Genomic DNA, 27,504 nt, shown 5'->3' with positions numbered 1-27,504 from the left:
AATAAGAATTTCAAAATAATTATACGTCTTATTCCTCTTCCACCCCTCCCCCTCCGCTCCCCCCTCCCCTCTCCTCCCTCTGTTTAATGGTGGCATGACAGAAGCCCACAACTCAAAGGAGGGGGTAGGGAGGGGAGGAGTGGGGATGGGGGGTGGATATGAGAGACAGGGAGGGGTGAGTGAAGGAGAAATGGTAAGGAGCGGTTAGGAAGGAGGATGGGGGCTGAAGGAGTGGGAAGGGTGAGGGAAAGTCTAGGTGAGGGTGGGGATGAGGGTGATGTGAAAGCAAAGAGGGGTGGGTGAGGGAGGAATAGCAAAGAATAATGTGGGAAGAGGTAGGATGAGTATGTGGGTAGGGTGTGGGTTTGGGGTGGATGTGAAGGGCAGGGGTGAAACGTTTAAGTGGGGTGAGGGTGTGTGTTTGTGTGTATGGTTAGAATGGCGAGGGCAAGAAGAAATACGAGGGAAGGAGAAAGGGGAAGGAATGATGAAGAAAGAGATGGAATGAGCAAGTGTGGAAGTTGAGGGGGAGAATGTGAAGAATCGAGAGGGAGAGGGAGAGGAATGGTTGAGGGAGGGGGGAATGGAGTGGTGGGGGTAAAGAAAGATGAGGTAAACAAATGGGAAGGTGAAGAGAAAACCTGGGTGAAGGAGAGGATGTGAGGAGCAGGAAGAGTGAAGGAAGGAGAAAATACAAGGGAGGAGTGAAGGGGAAGAAGTGGGACGAGGAAGTGGAAGAAGAGTGGGTGAGGGTAAGGTGTCCGGGAGAGGAAGAGGTGACAGGCAGGGAAGGGAATGTGTTGGGAAGAGTTAAGCATGAAGAGTAATAAGGGAGGAGTGAATAGAATGGAAAGCACAGGTGAATTGAAGGTGTGAAGGGTAGGGAGGGGTCAATAGATGGAGTGGGAAGATAGCGGTGAGAGGCGATTGAGTGGAGAGGGGAAAGGAAAGGAAGTGGAAGAGGGGAAGGGGGTGAATGAGTGGTGGGATGAGTGGGTGAGGAGTGAGTGGGGAAGGGAAAGGGGAAATGAGAGGTGAGGGGTGAGTAAGTAGAGGAAGGAAGGTACAGAGGAAGACGGAAGGGTAAGAAGGGAATGAGTGGGGAGGTGGGAGAGGGACACAGGGAACAGTGATTATAGATATGGGGCGAATAAGGGTGAGAGACCATTAAGGTGTGGTAGGGAGTGCAAAGGAGGGTAGGGAAGGACCAGGGATGAAGGGATGGATGGGAGGAAAGGAGGAAGGAAGATGATGAAAGTGAATAAAAATTGTGATGCATGAATGAGGATATAATGAAGGATGATTGAAATTTGAGGAGGGAGGGTCAGGCTGGGAGGAGAAATGAGTGAGAGGATAATGAGGGATATTGAGTATTGGGTGAGGAGATTGGGAGAATTGAATAACGAGTCAGTGAGGATTGAGTAAGAGGATTGTAAGTGAATTTTGAGGATTGGATGAGGGGATTGTGATGACTCCTTGAGGAATTGTGAGGATTGAGAAGATTATTAGGATTAGATGAAGGCGTTGTGAGGATTGGGTGGAGGGGATAGTGAGGATTAGGCGAGGGGAAACTGGATTGGGTTAGGGGAGGAGGAGGTAGAATATGTGTTTCGGTGCAGTTATCTGCTTATTTATTCTCTCTCTCTCTCTCTCACACACACACACACACACACACACACACACACACACACACACACACACACACACACACACACACACACACACACACACACACACACACACACACACACACACACACACACACACACACACACACACACACACACACACACAAGAAGTGCTTCAGTATTCTCAATCAACCTCCAGCCTTCGTGTGTGCATCTCCCAAGGCTCTTCTCACATTACATCATCCCAAATTCCTCCCCCCCCCCCATTTTCACCTCCCTTAATTTTCACCCCCCTCCTCCCCCCAGTTTTCACCCTTGCAAACTCTTCCTCTTGTAGAATTCCCCACTTCACCTTCCTCAGTCTACACCCTTCCACACCCTTCCCCTTACACCCCTTACCCCTTCCCTGATACCCCATCCCTGATACCCCTCCCCATCTCTTTAACCTTCCCAGCTTCTCTCGGTCTTTCACCCCAGCCCCTCCTCTCCCCTCCTCCCACTCACGCCCCTCACTCCTTCCTTATGCCTCTTTACCCTCTTGTCTTACCTCTTATTTCACCTTAACCCCTCTTATTCTGCATATTTGTCTTGCAGCCTCCTTAGATCCCCACTCTCCTTCACCTGTCCTATACCTGCTTCCAAGGACCTTCTCTTTTCTTTTACCTTTACTACCTCTCACTCAGACTCAACCAACACCTCTCCTCCCCCTCACTTTTCGGTTTTCTCCTCCTCTCACCCTCTTAACCCTTCCTCCCTCCAACCTCCCTTCCCCTGCTGTAGTACCCCAACTCTTTTTCACCTTCACAACTCCTCCTCCTTTGCTTCCAGCCTCCCCCCAACTCCGGTAAAGAGGGAGCACTCGTGAGGTGGAGGGACGTGGCTTGTTATTGATGTGCGGGTAAATTTTGCCTTTAATCCCTCCCAGACCAGCCTCCGGTCTTGTGGGCAAAATAATTAAGGGATGTTCGCGTGTAGCTCTGCCGGCACGCACACGCACACTCGCAAATGTACACTTAAGCATGTACTTGTGGGCTTAATGTTTCGAGGTAGAGAAGCCGTCCTGAAGATGAAGATAAGCATTTGACTGTAGCCAGAATTATTGAGCTTGCCCAAGTCGTGAAAAGGTTTAAGTGTGTAAAAATGTTTATGCTGGCGCGTGATTGTGACTGCTTGTGTGGTAAAGTGTATGTGCTTATTTGTACAGGTATGTATTTGTGGGTGTGAATGTGTGTGAATGTGTGTCCTTGAGTTTGTGAGCTTGCGTGCAAAGATGTGTGTTTGTGTGTGGAAATTGTCTATCTATCTATCTATCTATCTATAGCCCGACGCCCTAATCCCGCAAAGGGTGGCCGCAGACAAAGCGCCTCCAAGTCGCTCTGTCACCCACCATTTGACTACCCTCCCCCCAACTCACCCCCCCCTCCCTCATATACCTCTCAACTCCATCCCTCCACCTCATCCTCGGTCTACCTCTCCCTCTCCCTCCCTCCACCTCACCTACATACACCTTCTTAGTCAGTCTTTCATTTTCCATTCTCTTCACATGTCCAAACCACCTCAGTGTATTTCTCCTAATCTTCTCAACCACATCCACATCCACCCCACAGCGTTCCTTCACTTCTTCATTCGTCAACCTGTCCCTCCACGTCACTCCACATGCTCCTCTCAAGTAACTCATTTCCACTGCTCTCACTCTTGACTTGTTCCCCTCTTGCAAGGTCCACGCCTCGCTTCCATACGTCAGGGTAGGGATCACAATACTATCATGCAGTAACTTCTTAACTTCCATACTCACCTCCCTATTTCTCATCACTGCTTTCAGTGTACCAACAACCTTCCTTCCCTGCTGTATCCTTTCACGCACTTCATCCCCCAAAGTTCCATCCTTACTCATCACACTACCCAAGTACTTGAATGCACTCACATTCTCCATTTCCTCACCATCCAACCTCACTGCACACTCTGTGACTTCATTCCTCTCAAACACCATAACTGTACTTTTGTTTACATTAACTTTCAGATTCCTCCTCTTACAGTCTGTCCCAAATTCATTCACCAAACCTTGCAACTCCCATTCATCTTTACTCAACAATACTGTATCATCAGCAAACAGCAACACCGGAAACTTTCAAATCTCACCCTCATTCATTAGAGCCACCCCCACATCCACTGCCCTACCCTGCATCTCCTTTACAACCCCAACCATGTATATATTAAACAGCCATGGAGACATCACACAACCCTGTTTCAGTCCCACATTGAGATCAAAGAACTCACTCAGCTCATCATCCACTCGCTTGTGTATAAATTCATGTTTTTCTGTTTGTCATTACTTGTGTGAATGGGTGTGTTTGCATTTCATGTGTTTGTTCATGCTTGGAAGTGGGTGTGAATTTGTATGCTTGTGTGTTTGTGTTTTTAAAAGCTAAGACACCAGCATTAACACACTCCCTACCGTCAAGTGTATCTGTACTGTATATCGGTACATTTACGTTCATGAACAAATCGCTTGCGCCAACCACACACACGCATATACGTCTACACACAAACCTACACCATACACAGTGAGGGATATGTAGTTCCACAATGAAGAGGAGATTTAAACTTTTCACACTAGCATATGCATAGGAATATAGCTTTGCACAGACACCACGTGACCTACATATATTAAGTACAAACAGATATAATAACACACACACACACACACACACACACACACACACACACACACACACACACACACACACACGGAAAGATGGATTAATGTCCTTTGGAAGAGTTTGGCTGGATTTGTTAGATAAACAGTTGAATGAATGGCTATCGACCTTATACCTTTCTTTAACGATACCCCCCCCCCTCTCTCTCTCTCTCTCTCTCTCTCTCTCTCTCTCGCTCTCTCTCAGTGAACGTGTGTGTGAATGAGTGAACGTATCAATGAATGAACGAATCGGTGAATGACGCAACAGAAAGACTGATGATTTAACTAGTGAGTAGATGGAGAAATGAACGTAATCGTGGATGAACGGCTGGATGAATGAACGTAACAGAGAGTGACAGAACGGATAAATAAACAGAACGAAAGTTTGATTTAATAAACGATTTGATACACGTTCTTAGATGCCGGAACGAGTCGGTAGAAGGAAGACGAGGTAGAATAGATCAACGAGTAGACGGATGAATGAACGTAAGAGTGAATGAACGGCGAGATGAAAACTGGATAGAGAAGACGGCCGACCAGTTCCCCAGAGTTAACAACCATACTACTGACTTTTTAATCACCCAACCACCCGATTTAATGACCTCATCAGACATAATCACCTTCCAGTCCCGTCTTGTCCATAGGCAGACACGGATGTTTTTATTTTTCTTCTTTTCCATTTTCTCTTTTTTATCTCTTTGCCTCATCAGCTGTAGAAACTGAAGAATTTATGGAACAGATATTTTTCCCCATTAGTGTTTATCTATCACGACCGGCGGTGTGTTCTTGGATGCTACGAAGGGAGAGTGAGTTGGATGACGTTATTTTGTGGTGTATTAGAGAGACATGGAACCTGTTTAGGTGTGTTAGGTTTGGAGTTAGGTGGAAGCAGAGTTGGGATGATGATGGTGGTGGTGGTACACGAAGAAGTACAGAAGAAACCAACTAGAAACATATTTGTTGATCCTTACAAGACTGTTAAATGTAGAGAAAGGTAAGACTGTGGTATTTTTTTAACCGGAGTAAGAAAGGATCGTAAAGAAATAGTTTTAGAAGGTAGGTTGTAGTGTGAAGGAGGGGAGAGGGGAGAGGGTATGAGCATGTGGGGAAGAAAGGGGAAGGCGGGTACACAGGTGTGTTGAAACCAGGTAATGTGAGGGTGGAAAGAAGTAGGGAGTAAGTAAAAAATAATGATTGGGAGGAAGAAGATGGGGGTACAGAGAATGAAGGATGAGGAGAAAGTGAGAAGGAAGAGAATTTGATGACCGGGAAGGCTATGTGGGAAAACGTTAAGTAACTGATGGAATGATGGAGTGAAGAATGATGGAATGATGATGATGATGATGATGATGATGATGATGATGATGAAAACATGTAATTTATTTTATGCATTGTTAAGAAAGTCTAACTAAGCCAAAGCATACACGCACGCACCCACCCCCCTCCGACACACACACACACACACACACACACACACACACACACACACACACACACACACACACACACACATGAAATTGGTCCGTAGCGATGTTATCTTCAATTTTTCTTGTCAGGTAATGCTGAGTAATTAGATATTCAGGTGTTTGCTTCGTTATTTCCATTTTAACGAGTAATGTAATGAAACAGCGTAATTATTAGTGACGTTAAATGTTGCAGTACAGTATTTCAAAGTTCCTCGTATTTTCTGTTTGTAAAGCATCTCTCTCTCTCTCTCTCTCTCTCTCTCTCTCTCTCTCTCTCTCTCTCTTTACCAGGCTGCTGTTCAGAAATTTATTGTTTGTTGATGAAGACTGAGGGGTGAGACAACACTTGAGAACTACAGAGAATATTGACAGAAGGATTTAAGTTTTTAATGAATAGATGGCTGTAATCCTGTAGTCCATTTCGATGTGTTGGGGGTGATGAAGAGGGATTTTTTAAGGTCCAGGGAAAGACGGGGATTTCTTCGCCCCATTTTGAGAATTCGGAGATCAGGTTGAGATGTGATGGATCTTAGTTGTGTGAGATGCTGAGAAACTACCAGGGGATGCTTAGAGGAGTAGAGGGTTGGAGTTTATGTCACTGGGTTAGGCAGAAGAGAAAGGGAAAGTTAGGCATTACTAGCACGTATTTTGTCTGTGAATCTGAACGCCCCCAACCCTACATACAGTCCGTAACGGCCTTGACATAAAAATCTTCTAATATTTTTTTTTCACCTCAGCAGTGACCCCTCCGCCCACGATTCAGCCCACTTATTCCCCACCACCTTGTCCCTTTGCCTGGTTCTCGGCTTAACCTTTTTTTTTTTATCCCAACCACGCCATTTTCATAGCCTTTCTAGTGGCTTGCATACTCCCAGTTCTCTCCGTATGGCCTACCCACCTCAGAGCATTTCTTGTTTCCAGCCACATCAACATCTATTATGCATTCCTCTTTAAACGCTCATACATCCCCGTGAAATTCTATGGTAGCTTTTTTCACTACCCTGACTCTCTTTCTCCCAGGCATTGTCCAGATTTCATGCCGGCTGTACGGGCTCCAGTTAACAAACAAACATGCGATCGGTTGCCTCTAATGACGAAGATTTCTTTTTGGAGGGAGAAGTAGGGACATGGGAAGTTTCTGCAGTTTATCTTCCTTCGTCTTCCTGTAATAAACACATCTCATTTACGAAGGGGTTTTGATCGTATGTGTGTGTTAGTTTCAAATCTTTCTCTGGTGTAGCCTTTCTTTCTCCCACACACGTTTTTAATATCTTGTCTATCGATGCCCTAGCTGCTCCCTTTTCATTATTTTCAACTTCTGTGCTACCATCTTAAATACCCTCCTCACATATCCCATTTATGTGCCATTTATCCTCCTATTACAGTTGTCATTGTAGTCACAGCGCGATACTCTTTGTGGCATTCATTGCGTCTCTCACTTGTAATTGCAGATAATCCGACCAAACATCGTAACTTTCATTCCTCATCTCCCAGTAGGACTTGTTTCTTATTTCCTACCGTCAGCCGAATGTATTTAAGCACAAGAGAGATTGTGTGAGTGGGAGAGTTAGATTTAGTCTTTATTAAACCTCCTGTGTGTCTTTCTCTTGCTTAATAAAATCGTCTGGAGGCAGTAGGAATAAAGTATGTAAAAGATGATTAAGTAGAAATGGAGGGATTTGGCGTTGATTAATCTCCTGTGTGTCTTTCTCCAGCTGAATAAAATCGTCTGGAAATCGCAAAATTATAAAAAGATATCGTGGTTAAAAGGGGAGATATTGGCTCCTTGCTTCCTTCCTTGCAGGTGAGTCTTAACACTGTCCTACCTCCATTTAATCCCTCTCTTTAATCGCTCGGTGTCGTGATATTGCGTCGTTCATCATTCTCTCTCTCTCTCTCTCTCTCTCTCTCTCTCATGCAGAGAAGAAGGAACCAAAGGGCAGAATTCGGAAAAGCTCCCTCGAAGAAAAATGCAAACAGATGAAAGCGAAATTCAAGATACGTCCCTAAAATCGTCTGACGGTAGCAGGAATAAAGAAAAAGAATAAAAGCTAAAAATAATATATAAAAAAAAGGATGTGGAGCCGTAGTGTTGCCTTATCCTGCCACTGAGCTACGGAAAATGAGCCGCAAAAGGACGAAAATCTCAACCAGGTGGACGAGCAGTAATATGAGAATCACACCAACTGTATCGTCTGTTTTGAGGGCTAAGGTAAACTAGGACAGATATGGAGTACGTCTTTGGATGTGGATGTTTTGGCCAAGGTCGTCTCTCATGGGAAGTGGTTGGAGGCGCGGGAGAACCAGGTATTATCCAGTGTTTTTTATCGGTATTGAGAATTGGAGGATTTGTTATACGGTAAAGTACATTGGTGCAGGTAAAGGGAAATAGAGTGATTTTCTTGTAGTTGTGAAATATATCCCGCACTAACAATAAGGATAAATAGTGTTATTGCACGAGTCGCAGTATTTTATTATTCAGACTTGTAGATCTATGGGTATTACGATATTGAACACTTAATATCCTGGCCAATTATAAACGTATATAGTAGTTAAATAATTAGCGCTCGTACCTCCCGCACCAAAAAATAAAAAAAAGTGTGGTACATGCTTACTGATACTGATAACTGTAAATACAAGGAATATGGATACTTATACCTAGATTTCAATAATAAAACAGTAAAGGTAATACTAACAATAAAGTACGATTCTGTTGACCTTTTTATCCTGACGACGCTTTCTCGACCCCTGTTTCCGGCAGACGACTTACTCAGCTCAGGTGAGACATTTCGCGCTGGAAAAGGTAAACAGAATCTTTGACGAAGGAAAAAATACCCCAAACAAGACACCATCCTTGTGAGAGTTTATATTAGGCATGTATAAATATTTGTTACTTAATGTTACTGGTACCACCGCCTGGAACAATACGGCAGCCCTGTACAACTTAATCTATATAAAAACGAATACTCCTGCAGCGCTAATCACTATGCATTAAAAGTGTCTGGGGGGATAAACATTACCTGCCGTATAATCAGCGGTGCGTGATGGGACTATGGCCAGGTGTGGCATGGGTAGCAGAGGCAGGCAGTGTGTGGAGAAGCATTTTCAACCACGTGACTGATTGAACTTCATTCGGCAAGATAAAGTGGTCTGGTATTTGCTTGCTTGAATAACACGTGATAACAGAAGGGTTAATTGAGAGAAATTGTACCTGATTGATGGAAACTCACATTTTTTTTTTTTTTATGTCCGACTCTGGGCATAGGCTTCACAGCCTGCTTTCAAGGCCCAGTAGCCCTCCTACTTACCGCACACCTCTACATGTCACCACTTCGGCGCTAACACCCACTGTCCATACTGAATACATGCTAGGGCTGTCTCATACAGGACTGGTGTATTGGTATTAGCGGGGGTATTTTTACGAGATGTCGGCGGGTCTTCTGGTAGATCAGTAAAGTCTGATTTTTATGAAATTCAAATCCTTAAACTGTTCCCTGCCTCAGCGGGATTTGAACCCGGGTCACACACACACACACACACACACACACACACACACACACACACACACACACACACACACACTATATATATATATATATATATATATATATATATATACACAAAATGTGTGTGTGTGTGTGTAGAGAGAGAGTGAGTTTCAAGTAAGATGTTGCTAGAGTGACAGGCAAACAGACTGATAGACAGGCACTGTATATAGATGGATAGATCGTAAAATTGGTGTAAATGAATATATAAACGGGACGATAGGTAGGTAGGCAGATAGATAGATAGATAGATAGATAGATAGATACATTGAGACAGGGGGAAAGGTATGGAGAGGGCGTCAGTGAGTTCTGGTTAGATAGACTGATTGATAGATAACTATGGTAGGTGGCTGGAGAGATAGTCAGATAGATATAGATTTGATAGATTTATATAGCTCGGTAGAGAGATAGATGAAAAGATCGACAACTACGGATTGATAGATAAAGAAGACAGGTGGTTAGAAGGAAATCCAGTAAAGTAGATAGATAGATAGATAGACAGATAGGCAAGCAAGTAGAGGACGAAGACAGATGGATAGATAGCTGGACAGTAAAGCAAACAGGGAGAGATAGCGATAGACAGCGAGAGAGATAGAGATAAGAAGACAGATGTGTAGAGATAGACGGAAAGACGCCCAGATAGAGAAATAAGATATAAGTTGAAGTAGATATCGAGAGAGAGAGAGAGAGAGAGAGAGAGCAGGTAAATTGACAGGTAAGAAGATAGAGATAAGCAGATAGGTAGATAGACAGCTGTGCAGATAGATAGGTAGATAGACATAGACAGAAACATAGATAGATAGATAGATAGATAGATAGGTAGACAAACATGCTAGATGGATAGATTAATAGATAGAGAGAGAGATGGAGAGACAGAATGAGGTATAGAGGGGGTTGGGTGGTAGAGTTTGCGTGTTGGATGCGGGTATATCGTAACAGTCTCCAGGGGGTCGCCCGACCTGTAATTGCTTCACCCCCTCACACCCCTCATCCCCCCCACCCCCACCCCCACCCCCACCCCCAGTCTCATCCTCACCCTCACCTCCACTCCCACCGTCACACCCTTACCCCCACTCCAACTCCAACCCTCATCTTTACACCCTCTCCCTCCCACCCTCACCCTCACTCCCCCACCCTCACCTTGACCTCCCACCCCCACCCCCACCCCACCCCACCCCACCCCACCCCACCCCACCCCACCCCAACCCCTACCCCTTACCCTCCTGCCTCTATTTCTGATCCCCCCTTACTCCATTACCCCTCCCTTACCTCTCTTACCCCTCCCTTACCTTCTCTTACCCTCTCTTATCTTCTCTTACCCCTCCCTTACCTTCCCTTATCCCTCCCTTACCTTCTCTTACCCTCCCTTATCTTCTCTTACCCTCCTTTCCTTAACCTTTCCCTTACCCTCCCTTTCTCCCCCTTTACTCTTTCTTACCCTGATGGCTGGTGATAATTTTCTTTTATTTCACTTTAGAATTTCTATTTTAAATGCTTATTTAATGTCCTCATAAAGATAAACCTTAATTACCTGATAATCATATAGGTGTTTTTTTGTTCAGTAGTGTTTTTGTGTTCTTTTTCGGTTCTGTTTCTTTTTTACAGAGTTCTACAGTTCAGTGGGTCGGTTCATTTGTTATTGATTGGTGTGTCTCGTTAATCAATTCACGTTTTATTATACCTGTGTTGTGAGTTATCTTCAAGACGGCTGGTTGGGTTATTAAGAAAGTGACGCAATGTGGAGAGGCATGGGAGAGTTGCAAGAGGCATGGGAGAGTTACAAGACGCATGGGAGGGTTGCAAGAGGCATGGGAGACTTCCAGTTACCATGAGTTTTGTAGTAGCCATAAGTGTTGCAGTTGCAATTAGTTTTGCAGTCGCGACAAGTACTGCAGTGTCGATAAGTTTTGCAGTTTTGCGATAAGTGTTGCAGTTACGATAAATTTTGCAGTTACGATGAATTTTGCAGTTACGATAAGCTTTAGTTACGATAAGCTTTAGTTACGATAAGTTTTGCGTTTACGATAAGTTTTGCAATTGCGATAGAGTAGAGGCCTCAGCCTTGCATGTTGTTGGTGGCCTTGAGCAGGTCTCCCAGGTGTACAGTGCGTCTGGCTTTAAATCATCGTTATGGCGGCTAATTGTTGCATCTCACCGGCATTCACCTTACCGACTCGTGGCTCAAGACTCATCAGTGAAAGTCATGGAGTTTTCGATGTACGTCTGATGTTATATTTGTGTGTGTGTGGGATTTTTGGAATACTATAGTACGTTAGAAAGTAGTGAATTTAACATCATTAAAAAAAAAATATGGTAGTGAAAAAATTGAATATCCTGTCACTATTGGAGAGAAAATACCTCTAGAAATTAATGAGTGATATTCCTTGATTAGTCAGTGCTGTCAGGAGATACCACACCCAGTACCACTGAATGTTTTATTAGGACATTAAATAGCATACCTGATATATGGTAGAATTTTATTACATTCCCTGACAGGTGACCATGTGATTCAAAGACGAAGGTTAAAGTTAGATTTTAAATTCATTTTGTCTCATTGCAGTCTGTACTTTTGCAGTCGCCGAATCTAAAATAAAATGTAACATAGTTAATAAAATAAAAAAAAAAAAGAGGGTCTACTTGGAGGAAGACTTTACTATGATCCTCTCAGATTTCGTGATTATGCTAAGCTGCATGTGATTGGCTTAGTACTTTCCAATTCAACTCTGTAGGTGAGGGCTGCTTGCTTTGTCTTTTTCTTTCATTCCTCCAGCTTCTCTCCCACCTTTTCTGTTTTTTCCTTTGCTCCTGTGCCTCTCTCCCCTCCTCTTTCATACTTCGTTTCTCTATTTTGGTATTGTCTTTTTATTGTCTTTTGCTTTATTATTTAGCGTAACTGACTTGTCCTTGCGTTTATGACCCACGTTTGTCAGTAGTCTATTTACCGATATTACCCCCTCATCTGTTGCTGGAGGGGCGCCTTCACGCGGTGGGACCATTAAATCCGAAGGGGAGGGAGGAGTTGCCTGGGTATACAAACGTCTATCAACAAGTCTTTTCTCCCAGTTCCCCGAAAGGAGGATCGTGGAGTCGGAAATGGTCAGTTTCAGCATGCGGTCTACCAGGTCCAAGTCCAGATGAGCGTGGAGCAGCAACAAGAGCAACAGCAGCAGCAGCAACAACAACAACAGCAACAGCAATCCTCTGGGCCTTCATCTCTTTCTCCACACTGCTTGTTGCTCCCATTCCGCTCCCTTCACATCCCTTTCTTCGGTCCTCCAACTCTCATCCCTCTCAGAAGTTTCCATCGCTTACTGAACATTCACTTCATGATTTTATGTATTTACTTTTTTTTACACTTATTCGTCCCCAGATATCACTATATATCCCTCCAGTATCTACTTTAACCAACAGCTTCCTTCACATGCCGTTCCTACACGATATCATCTCACTCCCATACCATCCTGCACTTTCTACTTAGACAGTACCTACCACAGTTCACGGCATCCTTCAATCCCTCAGCATCCTACTCTCGCCACGCCTTTACTCCTTCACAGCATATCCTTATTCCCATACGCTCATGGTGTCTCGCTTGATTCAACCTGCCCACATTCCACTCTCACAATGTCCTCGCTGTCCATTTCCATTTTCCTTTACTTCCACACCATCGTACACTCACTCCTTTCACTCCTCCAACATCATACACTTTCTTATGTGACTCTACCTATAGCAATCTCTTTACCTACTGTACCATTCTGCTCTCTCCTTCATTACTCATTGTGTTCCATCTCTCCCACATCATTAGTTCTGGCCACCTGAACTCGTCCTAAACATATCCTCTCTCTGTCTGCAATGCTGAGCTGTCACAAGAGATGAAAACTGGAATGTGGCACATGCACTGGTGAGGATGTAGGGCTGTGATATTGTCTCATCCTACCATTCAGGTAAGAGAGATAAGCAACAAAAGGGCGAAAATATACGCCAAGGTAAGGTAGACGAACGATAGCACTCACCACCTATTCGCAACATCCCACTTTTCACACATCCACACACTACCCCTCAACTTCCACACTGGAATGAGTTTCGTGCCGCCACAAACACTCAGAAGTTTCTTTCCTCCCACAGCATTCGGCACTGTACACTCCCATCCATCTACATCTCACCTTTAGCAACCTTTTATTTCGTAGTTCCATCCCTACACTCTAGTCCCTTTCATTTCACAATCTGTACAGTTCCTCTTCCACATATTCTTTACTCACATCTCGGGCACTGGAGAGAAACGTGTTCAGTTCTGCTACCCAGTTGTACAAGCGTCCCTTAATTCCCTACCTGTCGTCCGAAATGGGAATGGTGGGCTGCTGAAGATGAAACTAGATTGCAGCTGCTAATATTACTTCCATCTTACCCACCACTGTTCACCAATTTTTCTCTTTCGTTGACTTCTCATTTTCCACACTCCACTCCCACGTAACACCCCCTTACTCCCATCCCATTTAGCACTCCACCTATTCTTTCCTTCAGCATCCTACACCTCCACATCCAGACGACCACAAAACGTAATTCGCCGCCTCCAAGACCGCCCATGTAACAGCGTACTGACCACGGTTCGGGTCCGGGTGTATATTACCGAATGACAGAGGTCCCAACCGTGCCGTGATCACACCGGAAAAATGACACGTTTGATAATTGTCAGCGTGGGGGAATTAAAAAAAAAAAAAAAAAAGTATATGGTCCATCCAGACTTTGTGTAACTTGAGCAAAAATTCCAGGTTGGGGGAGATTACAAAATTCTGGTGTGTGTGTGTGTGTGTGTGTGTGTGTGTGTGTGTGTGTGTGTGTGTGTGTTCACGTTCAGATGAGCATTACAACTACTACCACTACCACAATGACTGCTTCCTACTTAAAAACGTTTTCCCCTCCAACAGGTGAGTGGACGGCTGTGGGGGAGTTACGGCAGGTGTCCACTTCTCCAGGTAGACGGTGAGTACGTGATTCACAGGTGTTTCCCCACTTCGTCCCCCTTCGCCCATTAGTAAAATTTAGGGATCTGGGTGTAACAGTGACTGGTGAGGATCGTATTTTAGGGGAAGAATGGGACTCAGCAGAAATATATTGTCTGCTTTAATGACCTTCGTGTAGTGGATAGGATTTTTTTTTTTTCGTCATGTTTAATTCTACACATGTTTTGGATATTATGGATCTTTTTTAGTCCTCTCTCTCTCTCTCTCTCTCTCTCTCTCTCTCTCTCTCTCTCTCTCTCTCTGTCTCATATCTGTGGAATGAAGAGTGTGTGCGAAAGAGTGCATGATGGGGTGTGGGTGGAAGGATTGGGTGCGTTAATCTAAACCAAGTGGAGGAGAGTGCGTTGAGAGGGTGCGTGTGTGTGTGTGTGTGTGTGTGTGTGTGTGTGTGTGTGTGTGTGTGTGTGTGTGTGTGTGTGTGTGTGTGTGTGTGTGTGCACCCATTCAGTACGACGATTTTTTAATACTCTTGCTATCGCCAGAAGAATATATTTACCCAAGGAAGAATTTCTTGAAGTAAAGGAATAAAAACCATCCGTATTACTCATTTTTATTTCAATCATTTTACTTCATTGTTTTTTCATCTTAAGCAGGACCTCGTAGCGATAATTTTAGTATAGACCATTAAGACTTTATTTATTTATTTATTTCAGACCAGGAATAGCTGCTGGTAGTGATGGTCTTAAGCTCCTCTAGCATGGATTATTTCTACTTTATTTCTGAGCGATTTTATTAAGCTTAGAAAGGTGATGGGTTAGTGAAGGGGTGAATTATTATCATATCTAGTTCGTGCAGGTTAGACAAAATTGCTGTGTTACCTGAAAGAATAAACGCTGGTTTTTGGAGAGAGAGAGAGAGAGAGAGAGCAGGTTCCTCTTCCTCTCTGGTGAATAAATTGGAAAAGGAAATTAAGTGATTGTGTGGATTAAGATAATCGTATTTGTGTGTGTGTGTGTGTGTGTTTGAGAGAGAGAGAGAGAGAGAGAGAGAGAGAGAGAGAGAGAGAGAGAGAGTTCTTACATGAGGACGTGTGTGTGTGTGTGTGTGTGTGTGTGTGTGTGTGAGAGAGAGAGAGAGAGAGAGAGTTCTTACATGAAGACGTGTGTGTGTGTGTGTGTGTGTGTGTGTGTGTGTGTGTGTGTGTGTGTGTGTGTGAGAGAGTTACAGATGTGCTTACACTGCGTTTTTCTTCGTGTGCGTGTGCGTGTGAGTGTTGCCTGTGCTGTTGATGAGCGCCCTCCTGATTATTTCCTGTCCGTGATCATAGTGGCGTGGAGACGAGCTTAATGACAGGGTGGCAGGGTGGTAGGCAGGGTGGCAGGCAGGGTGGTAGGTAGGGTGTTAGGCAGGATGGTAGGGTGGTAGATTTCTCAGGCTTAGGCATCCTGTGTCGTAGAGGCTTGAGTGTTAATGCCATCACTTTAACTAATACAGGGTTTGGACAGTTGATATTCTGTTCCACCTGACATCAAATTATTCAGGTGAGAGGAAGGGACGTATGCAGAAACCTGAAAGTGAAAAGTGGAATAAAGTCACCTAATATATAACAACGATTTTTTGAGGTACTTAACATTGATGGAACGTATTTGGCCTTCCTCTGTGGTTGCTGATTGCACTATCTAATTTGGCATGGAGTTTGACCTTATTTAATCACAGGCGTTCTATAAATTTCCTTAAACGCATTAATAATTTGGGCGTTGCACTCCATTTTGTAATTTGAGATTCAAGCATACGGTCTTTCGTCATATCATCCTGAAAGTGTAAACCATTTCATTCTGTGGATCCCCTTTTATTTTGAGTTTTGTTGTAAACTGACGATTTAATTTAGCTTCAAAAAACACACATAATGGAAAGATAATAAAAGCTGTCTAAATCCCCGAGTTCAAAAAATCTCCTGTGCTGAATAGATTCGTCTTGAGGTAGCAGAATATAGCAAAGATGTGATCATAGTGAAGTGGTTAAGGTGGAAGGAGGCAAGCAGTATGAGAGGCAGCCAAGAAAAAAGGGAAAAATGTAAGCCAGGAAGCAGAAAGAAGAGAGGCAGGCAGAGTAGAAAAGAAGGAAGAAAGCAGAGATAAAAAACATTCCATCCAGTACGTCATCTTATATTAATTCTTATCATTATTCTTATCACTACCTGACGATGCTCTTCTGTTTAGGGGAGATTTTCTTGGACTTGGTGTTAGATGTAAGAGAGAGAGAGAGAGAGGGCGATGTTCAGAGCCACAAATAATAGTACCAGAGACCAGCGTGAAACAGAGAGGCTGGTTAAAAGAGGAATACACAGAAAATTGATGAGGAATACAGAGAAAATTGATGAGGAATACAGAGAAAATTGATGAGGAATACAGAGAAAATTGATGAGGAATACAGAGAAAAATTAAGAAGAATACACAGATAATTGATGAGAAATACATAGAAAATTGATGAGAAATACATAGAAAATTGATGAGGAATACATAGAAAATTGATGAGGAATACACAGAAAATTGATGAGGAATACACAGAAATTTCCTCTTGCGTCCCTTAGGTCACACCGCCAAGGTTGTGGATTAGCTCATTACAGGCAGAGATTTATTTTGCTCAGTCTACCTTTATTTCCACGTGCACGTGCCTGACAAACTTCCTCTGTGTCGGTACTACAGCTACATAGATAAGAAATGAATATCAGGGTGTAACAGGTACAATAAATCGCCATGAAAACAGTGCAACGAATTGATGTCACCTGAAATATCGCCCTTTTGCTGGAGGGTTGCAATGGATGATACTGTAGAGGCGTGGACAGGCAAGCACTGAGAGGAAGACGAGGTAATTGGCATACGAGGAAGTTGAGGCAGGAGGTGCTTAGGTAGGAAGAAGGGATGGAGGTGGTCAGGCAGAAAGACAGGCAGGACGGGCAGGCAGACACTGGTGCATGTTGGCAAGCAAGCACAGGACAGTTTTTCTTGACTCACACGCACGCACACACACACACACACACACACACACACACACACACACACACACACACACACACACACACACACACACACACACACACACACACACACACACACACACACACACACTCTCTCTCTCTCTCGCCATCCTTGATCAATCCCCCCATCCATCTCACTCGCGGTCTTCCCCTCCTATCTTCCGTTGACAAAAAGATTCGCGCCTGGAAAATGTTGCAGTCACTAAAGCACCGTTCGTCACGCCACTATCTCGGCCCCGTAATTCCCGGCCGAGGTGGACGAATTGGGGCCGAAGTGGACGAGGGGGAGAAGCGGTTGATGATCCACCCTGATTTTCACTCGCGGACGAAAAGGAGACGATTTCCGATATATATATATATATATATTTTCGTCCAAGGCCGAATGCTTTTCTTGTGATGGCCGTAGAATGCAAAGGCAAAGCGATCAGTTGGAATTTGTGTTGCGCTAAGGCCGATTGAGGAGACTGCAGCAGGGTGATTGGGGTGGGGTGGGGAGTGGGGAGAGAAGGGGTTAGGGTGGGGAGCAGAGAGGGAATGAGATTGAGAATGAGGGTAGAGGATTACACAGGATTACACAGGATTACACAGGAAAGCAAACAGCAACAGACCTTATGGTCCTTTCGAGGCTGCTTGTTAGAGAAAACTATGACTACAAGATCTAACTCTACATGCAGAAGGATAAGGATAGTAAAGCAAGAAGGCTCCCCCCACCACCAAACCCTCCAGGAAAAAGTGAGAAAAACTGACATGGAAATTTTATAGGAAACACTGGAAAGGAAAAGTCGCATTCTATAATACTTTATCTATAAGCTACCCGATTGAGTAACCTGAAGGAAAAAGTAAAGAAATAAAATAATAGTTACGGCATGACATTATAAACCGGTACATTGTGTTAATGGGAAGTCTGTGGACATAACGTGGAATAGAGTGGGTGGCAAGAAAGGTAGGGAGAGAGAGACAGGATGAGGGAGAGAGGGGTGGGGATGGGGGAGGAGAGAGAGGGTGAGGGAGAGAGGAGGTGAGGGTGTGGGAGGAGAGAGAGGGTGAGGGAGAGAGGAGGTGAGGGTGGAGGAGAGAGGGGAGGAGGAGGGTGTGGGGGGAGAGAGTAGGGTAGAGAGGACGGGGTGAGGAATAAGCTGCAGAGGGGTGGGGGAGAAGTATGTATGGGGGTGCTGTAGGAAATGAGTGCGGAGGTGAGAGAGAGAGAGAGAGAGAATGGTAAGAGAGAGACTTAAGATTAACCCCTTCGTTATCATATTCTCAATTTCTCCAGACGATTTTATTCATCTTAGGGAAAGCACTGATTAAAGGAGTTAGATGCAGCCTTCATTTGCTCCCTCACTAACAGAGACCCTTCTTAAACTGACTAAAATCGTCTGGTGTAAGTAGGTATATGAAAAAACCGTCTTTGTGGTGATAGAGTGGAGGAAGGGTAGCAGGTAATGAAGTGAGAGAAAGGGAAGGAAGTGGAGGAGGAGGAGGAGGAGGAGGAGGAAAGATTGTGGGAAGGGATGGAAGTAAAGAGGGAGGGAGATCTATGGGATAGGATGAGGAAAAGTGGATGATGAAGTAGGACTGCAGGAGGGGATGATGATATAGGATGAGAATTGTGTGTGTGTGTGTGTGTGTGTGTGTGTGTGTGTGTGTGTGTGTGTGTCTGTGTGTCTGTGTGTCTGTGTGTGTGAGAGAGAGAGAGAGAGAGAGAGAGAGAGATGAGGACGTATATTTAAATTTTATAGCTCATGGAAACTCTCTTCTGTCTCTTCTGACTTTTTTTTTTTTTTTTTAATAGCAAATCACAGCCTTCTTGATAAATTCCTCACCAACTTAATTCACACCTTCCACACACACTTCGTCTTTGTTGCTGCTTCTCAGTCACTCCCCATACTCCTCTCTCATTATCAGTACTGCTCTCACTGACCTCTGCTCCTTTATCCTCCTCTCCTTATCTTCTTTATCATCATCATCATCATCACCTTTTTTCCTTACACAGCTGCACATAGAGAGGTGATAATCTGGGGTAGGTTTTTGGACCCTTTGGTGGCCGCGTCTCTTGGGGTAAAAAGAGAGAGAGAGAGAGAGAGAGAGAGAGAGAGAGGACTGAATACGTGATCTATAACTTTGATATATGTAGAAAATTAACGTTGAAAAATTAGTTGCCTGCATAACGTTAATTGTTACAGGTATTTATGAATTAGATTATTACTTTATCCAAGGTGTATCAGAAAATTTAGTTCGTGATTGAATTTTGATGCTGCAATTTAAGCCTGGCAGTTTTCTGGCGGCGTGTCTAATACCATCGTCATCATCATCATCATCATCGTCATCATCATATTTGAATACAAGTTAATTGTCCTGTTAGACATATAAATTAGAATCATTTTTATCATCAACATCATCATCATATTTGAATACTAGTTAATTGTCCTTTTAGACATATTAATTAGAATCATTATCATCATCATCATCATCATCATCATCCTCTTTGAATACTAGTCAATTATCCTGTTAGACATATAACTTAGAAGTGCTTTACGTCAGGGATCGTGTAAGAAAAAATTAATTCCTAGTCAGATAACCAGGTATACTCTTAATTTGTTTTCATCAGTCGCCTCTTGTATAAAACTATGGCTCCTTAAAAAGAGAGAAAAAAAGAGAGAGAGAGAGAGAGAGAGAGAGGGTAAGACAGAGATAAGGCGGTTCAGTGACGAAGTATGTGGCGTGAGGGGTAATTATACGGCTTCCTCTTCACTGCAACCAGTAATATTCGTGAGATAGAAATATTCGTGAGATGGGAAGAACGTTCGTGAGATGGGAGGAACATTCGTGAGATGGGAGGAAGATTCGTGAGATGGGAGGAACATTCGTGAGATAGGCGGAACTTTCGTGAGATAGGAGGGCAGTACACAAGCAGAAGAAGGCTAGAGCGTACTGATAAAGGTTAGAGCGTACTGATATAGGGCATGACACTTGGATTACCTTAAGAGTATAAATCAGGGAGAAAAATTTCAGTCTATTCTCCCCCTTCTCACATAGACACCCCTTCCCACATTTCATACAAGCTGATAGTGTGTTTGTGGTGTAGGAAGATGGAGTCACATAAGTCAACATAGAGATTCCAGTCCCACTCGTGTCCCTCTTAATCGTCCTTTATTACGCTGAGGGAGTGTGTGTTGAGCTCTTTCTCCCTTGCTGTCCCCCTGAACCTCTAAGTTAATTAAGTCATACCTGTCTGATCGGTCCATATTACCTTTAAGCCTGTGTTCTCGCCAGTTAAGCGAGCTCCGTAACACCTTTTCTTTACCTGTTTACTTTTGCATACAGCTCATTAATATTCCCTTGTGTATTATTTTTGCTCTCCATGTTGACGTTTAAAAGATCAAAACAACATACGAGGGAACAGTAAGTCTGAGTATAGAAAATAAATCGCTAAGGAAAAGGTGTTAGGGAGCTTCCTTAACCGACGAGAAGAAGAGTTGTAGTCCATACCTGTGCTTTCGGTTCCATAATGCACCTGCTCTCCCCCACCCCCTTCCCCCTCCTGGTTGAAGGTAGTAATAAGAGGATTTTCTTGGTACTAAATCCACCTGTCGGAGATTTTTTTTTTAATGGATGGAGGACACCTGTAATCTGTTGTATGGATTTAGTTTGTGTTTTTTTGTACTGTAAAAAAAAAAAAAAAAAAAAAAACGTACGTCAGATTTCTCTCTCCAAAAATTCCATAATACAAGGAAGAAGAGAACAATAAAAAAAGGGAAAAGAAGAAAGACGAAAAATAAAGTGTCAAATTGGAAAGTACTGTTGCTTCAATAAATATAAAAAATGAGTTGAAAAATAAAACGGGTTACAAAAAAAAAAAAAAAAAAAGTGTCTCCCTCCCGTGCCTGTTAAGGACCTTTAGCCTATAATTATTAATCGTATTTTATCACCCCCAGAGAGAGAGAGAGAGAGAGAGAGAGAGAGAGAGAGAGAATGGAAGGAAAAACGATAAAAAGTGTGAAAGTAAAAGACCTGTTGTCTAGAAAAAAAATGTCATAAAAAAAAGGGAGAATGAGACGTTGAGGGGAAAAAAAAAAAAAAAAAAATCGCACTCCCAGTGTTCCCGAAAGGAAGATGGAGAAGATAAAAACTATAGAGTCAGACTGGAAAGAGGTGTTGCTTCAAAATGAGAAAAAAAGAAAGGAGGAAAAGAAAAAAAATGGAAATAGAACTAGCTGTATCGTGAAGAGGGTAAAAAAATCTCATGCACACGTGATTAACAAAGGACCTCTCGAAAGGAAGTTGAAGAAGACGAAGAAATAGAAAGTGTGAACTGAAAAGGACTGTTGCTTAAAGAAATATGAGCCAAAAAAATGAATCTGGAAATAGGATGTGAAAGAATTAAGGGAAAAATGTCACTCTCTCTGCCAGGTAGGGGCCTTGTCGAAAGGAAGATGGAGGAGACGAAAAATATTAAGTAGAAAGAGCTTCAAAAAGTGCAGGAAAAAAGGAACCTGGAAGTAAGTTGTAGCCAGGAGGGAGAAGAAGAAAAAAAAAATTACGCCTCTGTGTTTGATAAGGGTCCTGTCGAAAAAAAAAAAAAAAAAAAAAAAAAGGGAAGCTGGAAATAAAACAAGTTGTAGCCAGAAGGGAGAAGAAGAAGAAAATGTGTCACGCCCCCTTGCTTGATAAGGGTCCTCTCGCCTGTATTTACTCATATTTACCCACCTGCTGACTCAGGCCAGGTGAGTAACATCCAGGTAATGAGGGCTTGGGTGACGGAGGGGCGCCAGGATGATGGAGAACCGACTCACTTTATCCGGGGTTCGAAGCCGTGATGGAGGGCGCCCTGCTGATCGATGGACCCTCTAGTGGTGGCGGGCGGGATTTATGTTGGATTTATAGAGGCGAGGCGGGTGTGATGACGGGGGATTACCGCGTGAGAGACGACTTCCCACACCGGAGGACACAAGCTAAATGATCCACCCCCCTGCCCCCTTCTCTTTCCCCCCCTCCCCCACCCAACTGTATCCACCCCTCTCTCCTCTCCCCACTTACCCCTTCCCTAATTTTCCCATTTCTTCTCCCTCATTTTCTGCATTCACTTCTTCCTCACCTCACCTCTCCCCTTTCCCCTGTTTCCCTTTCATCCCTTCTATTTCCTTCTCCTCCAATGTATCCACCCCATCCTCCCGTCCCTCTGTCCTCTTCCCTTTCTTCCCCTTTCTTTCCTTCTTCCTTCCCTACTTCCTTCCCCCTCCTTGTGTCCACCCCTTCCTTTCCTCCCCTCCTTCCTTTCCTCCCCTCCTTCTCTCCTCTATATCACCGCCGGAGGACCCTAATGATGAGTGCAGTAGCGGGGAGGACGATGCAGTGATGATGAAGGGGACGCAAACGACCCTCCCAGACGACGGATTTGCCGATATGACGACCTTAATGATTGCTTTGACCACAACGACGACAGATGGACGACGCGGGCACCGGCAAGACGCACCGCTGTAGTGAGGAGGTGCAGTAGGTGTGTAGATTTCTTGATAAATATAAAGACATAAATACTACACACACACACACACACACACACACACACACACACACACACACACACACACAACATTTTATAGGTACCATTTTTGTTTTTGCGCTTACGTTTACATGGTTGTATATTAATGCATCAAGTTATATTAAAATACATTATACACGTTTAAGCACTCGAGCTGCATTATTGTTCATGGTACCCTTCATTGTTCCACGTACCATTTTCTGTGTTGCTTATCGTTTTCGTTATAAGCTCTTGATCAAATACTTGAATACTAACAAATCAACGGCTTCTTTTTGCGGTCATATTATGCATCAGATTCAGTCACTCGTCAGCTACAGAAGTGCAAGTGGATGCAGGTTGGCTGGTTGGATAAGGAGTGAGTAGGAGAGTATAAATCAATCAGGCAATCAATCAGTCAATCAGTGGATCAGAATGAGGGTAATTGATGTGATTTCAAAAACGACAGGAGTGTATACGAGAAAGCGACGTAGGCCATCGGAACGACAAAAAAGACAGCGCGACCACCACCTCCACTACCAACTTCCTTCCCCTCTCGTCTACTTCTCCACTGCTACTTTCCCCTCCACTCCCTCCCCCCTCCCCCACCCTCATCAGCACCACCAATCCTCCACTTCCTCCACCCCTCAATCGCGCATGTCGATTCTACACAGTGGTCGCTCCTTGGGTGATGGACATTGCCTACGAGAAGAAGTCGTTTTGTGGTCGCGATGGATGAGCCGGGAAGCGACGGTGTGGAGGGGGTTATTGGGGGCGACTGTGTGTGTGTGTGTGTGTGTGTGTGTGTGTGTGTGTGTGTGAGAGAGAGAGAGAGACAGAGAGAGAGACAGAGAGAGAGGAGGAGGAGGAGGAGGAGGAAAATTAGGTGAAGCAGAGATCGAGAAACCTTAAAATAGAACTGAAAGGTACGAAGACAAAAGCAGACTTGAGAAAAGGTAATTATGTGAGAGAGAGAGAACAGGAATATTGAACAGGTAAGTGACAGAACAACAGGAAATAAAAAAAAAGGAGGAAAATAACAGTTTGAGATAACCAGAGAGAGAGAGAGAGAGAGAGAGAGGCAACAGAAAAGGAAAAGTAAAGAAATAGAGAAATTAAGCCAATCAGTACGGTACGTTAATGATCTTGAAATCTCATAATAAGACGATATCATTCAACTTAGAGAGAGAGAGAGAGAGAGAGAGAGAGAGAGACTGGTGAATGAATATGTGTATATGTATTTTCTGTATAAATCCTTCTGATGATAACTAAATTGTCTGTCTGTAGTGGTAATGAAATGATTATGAGGTGAACGAAGAAATATACGAGAGAGATACGTAGGAATGGAAATGGAAAAAGAGAGTATGGAAAGAAAAGATAGAAGGAAGACAGTAGAGAAGACTGGAAGAGAAGAAATATTGAAAAGGAATACAGAATAAGACTAAGGAAAGAAAAACATTAGGAAAATAATACAGGAGATTTAAAAGAGTAGAAAATGGAAAATAAGAGTATGGAGGGAAAAAGGACAAGAGAAATAAACAGGAGAAAATAGAAATAGAAGATAAAAATTAAGAAAAAGTATGGAAGGAAAAGAGAGAAGGAAAATAATAGAGAGGAGAGAGAGAGGAGAGTGAAAATGGTAAATTAGAGACTGCAGGTGTTCCCTATAATTCTTGTAAAATGACAGGGAACCGGTATTAGAGAGAGAGAGAGAGAGAGAGAGAGAGACAGACAGACAGACAGACAGACAGACAGAGACAGAGACTGTGGATAAGAAATGAGGAACAAGAGGAATGGGATTGAGTATAGAAAAAAAGAATGATAGCTCAGAAGAAACACATGGAAAAATCATGAAATATATATATATATATATATATATATATATATATATATATATATATATATATATATATATATATATTAGAGAGAGAGAGAGAGAGAGAGAGAGAGAGAGAGAGAGCAATGACAGGATGGGAAAGAGAACAACAAAGAAAAATGGCCAAACCTAGAGAATGTAACCCAGAGTAGGCTAACGGCAGATCCACACACCCCACCCACCCCACCCCTCCAGAAACACCCCCACCACACCCATCTCAATCACCACGGTAATTCACCCCACCCCATCCCACCCCTCCCCCTCCTCTCTCACACCCACCCCTTTCCACCTTGCTCCTCTGTCATATCTTCCCCTCACACACTTTCCCCCCACCTCTTCCTCTGTTACATCTTCCGCTTCTCAACTCCCTCCTCTGTCAGACCTCCTTCCCCCCTTCCTCTCTCACTCCCCTCCCCTCCCCACCTCCCTCCTCTCCCCGCTCTCAAATGCAGTCCTCTCACTTCCCTCTCCCAATCACCTGTTTATCATCATCATCAGTGGAGATAATAACTGATACACCTGGGCCATAATGATCCGTTTTCTATATAATATCAGGTGTCGTAAAGGATCAGAATCAATTTTTACAACATAAAGAAGTCTCCATTGCTATTAAATGTTACCCAGAGTCATTTTTTCTTTACGATAAAAAATCACGTTATTTTCGCACTAGATTGGTTATGAAGTGTGAGTGAAGGCAGTATAAATAAGAAGGGTAAGACTAACTTAGACTCAGTAAAGTTTAATACATCGGGAGGTTCACAGTAAGCGGCTCTGATCACTTGGCGTCTTTATTTACGTTCTGCCTTCCTGCTTACATTAAAAACAAAAGAGAGGCAACGCAATAAGATGAAAACAAAAGTCATTGTTACAAAAAGGAAATTGTTTTATAGATCTTGTGTCTGGTGTGACGTAAAATATAAAATGCCAGCTCAGTTTTTTCACTACCACATCTCACGTCCTCCCCAATCTTTTTCTCCCTAAGTAATTCCCCTCACCCGTCTCCCCTTCCCTCCCCATTCTTTCCCTCCCGTCCCATACCTTCTTTTCCGCTTCCTCCTCTCAGCCTTTCCTCCTCCCGTCATACTTCCCCCCCCCCCTCCCTTCTTTTTCTCCCCCTTCCTTCAGCTTTTCTCCCTCCTCTTCTTTCTCCCCCCTTCCCCCTCCCCCAACCACATGCCCAGATTCCACGCCTCCCAACAACCCGACTTTATGGGCTCCTTAAATCAGGGTTGGATAGCAATGATCACTGAGAAGGACCACCACCAGCTGCAGCTCTCTCTCTCACTCTCTCTCTCTCTCTCTCTCTCTCTCTCTCTCTCTCTCTCTCTCTCTCTCTCTCTCTCTCTCTCAGTATTGTTTCCTTTCATTATGCTTATGTTTGAATTTTCATTTTTTTTTTTTTGCGTTTTTCTTTAATTATTCAAAGTATATGTATCCTCAGTGTTTATTATTATTATTTTTGTGTCTTGCTGTTTTAATTTTTCCTCAAATGTTGTGCTTGTTCTTTTTTTGTTTTTCATTCTCTTGTATTCTTGTTGTTTTTGTTGTTATTGTTGTTGTTCTTGATGATTGTATTACGAGTTATTGCCTTTAGTTGCTTGTGGTAATTATTTTTTTCACATTTTTTCTTATTAGTGGTATACTCTTTGTACGCTAACTTGGCCTAAAATTGGCATCTCCCCATCGTGAATGCTGAGTTATTGCAGTAGATTAGCACTATAATAAGATGCTGGTCACGAAGAAGTAGCAGGGATGTAGAGCCATAGCACTGTCTTTTTCTGCCACTGAGCTACGTCAAATAGGCTGTAAAAGGAACGAAAATCTAGGCCAAGTTGGAGTGAAAAGAGTATAGATTTTGTCTCATCACTTTGTTATGTCCTTCCTTCTTGTCTCTTGTCTTTACTGCCTTGTTTATGTCTTGTGGTTCCTGTTTGTTTATGTATTTGTTTGTTTATTTATTGATGAGTATCTTTATTGAGGTTAGATTGAGGTGCAGATGTTGTTTTAGTGCATATATATTGACACTATGCTCTTTTTACACCAACCTGACCCAAACTTGCCATCTCCCCATCATGAATGCTGAGTTATAAGAATGTATTAGCTCTAGAATATGGTGCTAGTCACGAAGAAGTGCTATGGAAAGGATGGAGATCCATAACATTGTCATTTTCTATCATTGAGCTACGTGAAAGAAGCTGCAACAGGACGAAATTCTGGACCAAATTAGAATAAAAAGAGTATAGCATTTTTTTTTTGTTAATTCCCAGGCAGCTTTCTCGTTGGTTAAGGAATCTCCCTGGCACCTCTTCCTTAGCGATTTATTTTTAGATTTGAATGATATTAATAACATAGAAGAGGATAGTAAGGAGCACTAAGCAAAATAAATCACTTAGGAAGTGGTGTTAGAGGACTTCCCTGACCGACGAGAATACGGAGCTTTTCATGTGCTGCCAGACGCCTAATCCCAGAGTTTATTCCGTTTTGCTGGTACATTAATGCCTCCAGATTTTTCTCTTATCTCCCTTCACTAAATTTACTACAATTGTCAAGTTCATTTTCGCGTGTAGATGAACCTGGGGTCACAACAACAACAACAAGAAAAACAACACTACTGCTACTACTACTACTACTACTACTACTACTACTACTACTACTGCCCTACTACCACGTTCTTTTCCTACTTCTACTCATTCTGCCATTAACCATCTAACTACAATATCAGTTATTTCCACCCTTCTGCAGCCATATTTATTTTTTCATCTTGAGAACAACATCTAAACA

This window comes from Coenobita brevimanus, chromosome 14, assembly GCF_032717465.1.
Source record: "Coenobita brevimanus isolate Jiangsu-jjx chromosome 14, ASM3271746v2, whole genome shotgun sequence".
Classification (NCBI taxonomy): domain Eukaryota; kingdom Metazoa; phylum Arthropoda; class Malacostraca; order Decapoda; family Coenobitidae; genus Coenobita; species Coenobita brevimanus.
Note: the sequence above shows the minus strand (reverse complement) of the source record.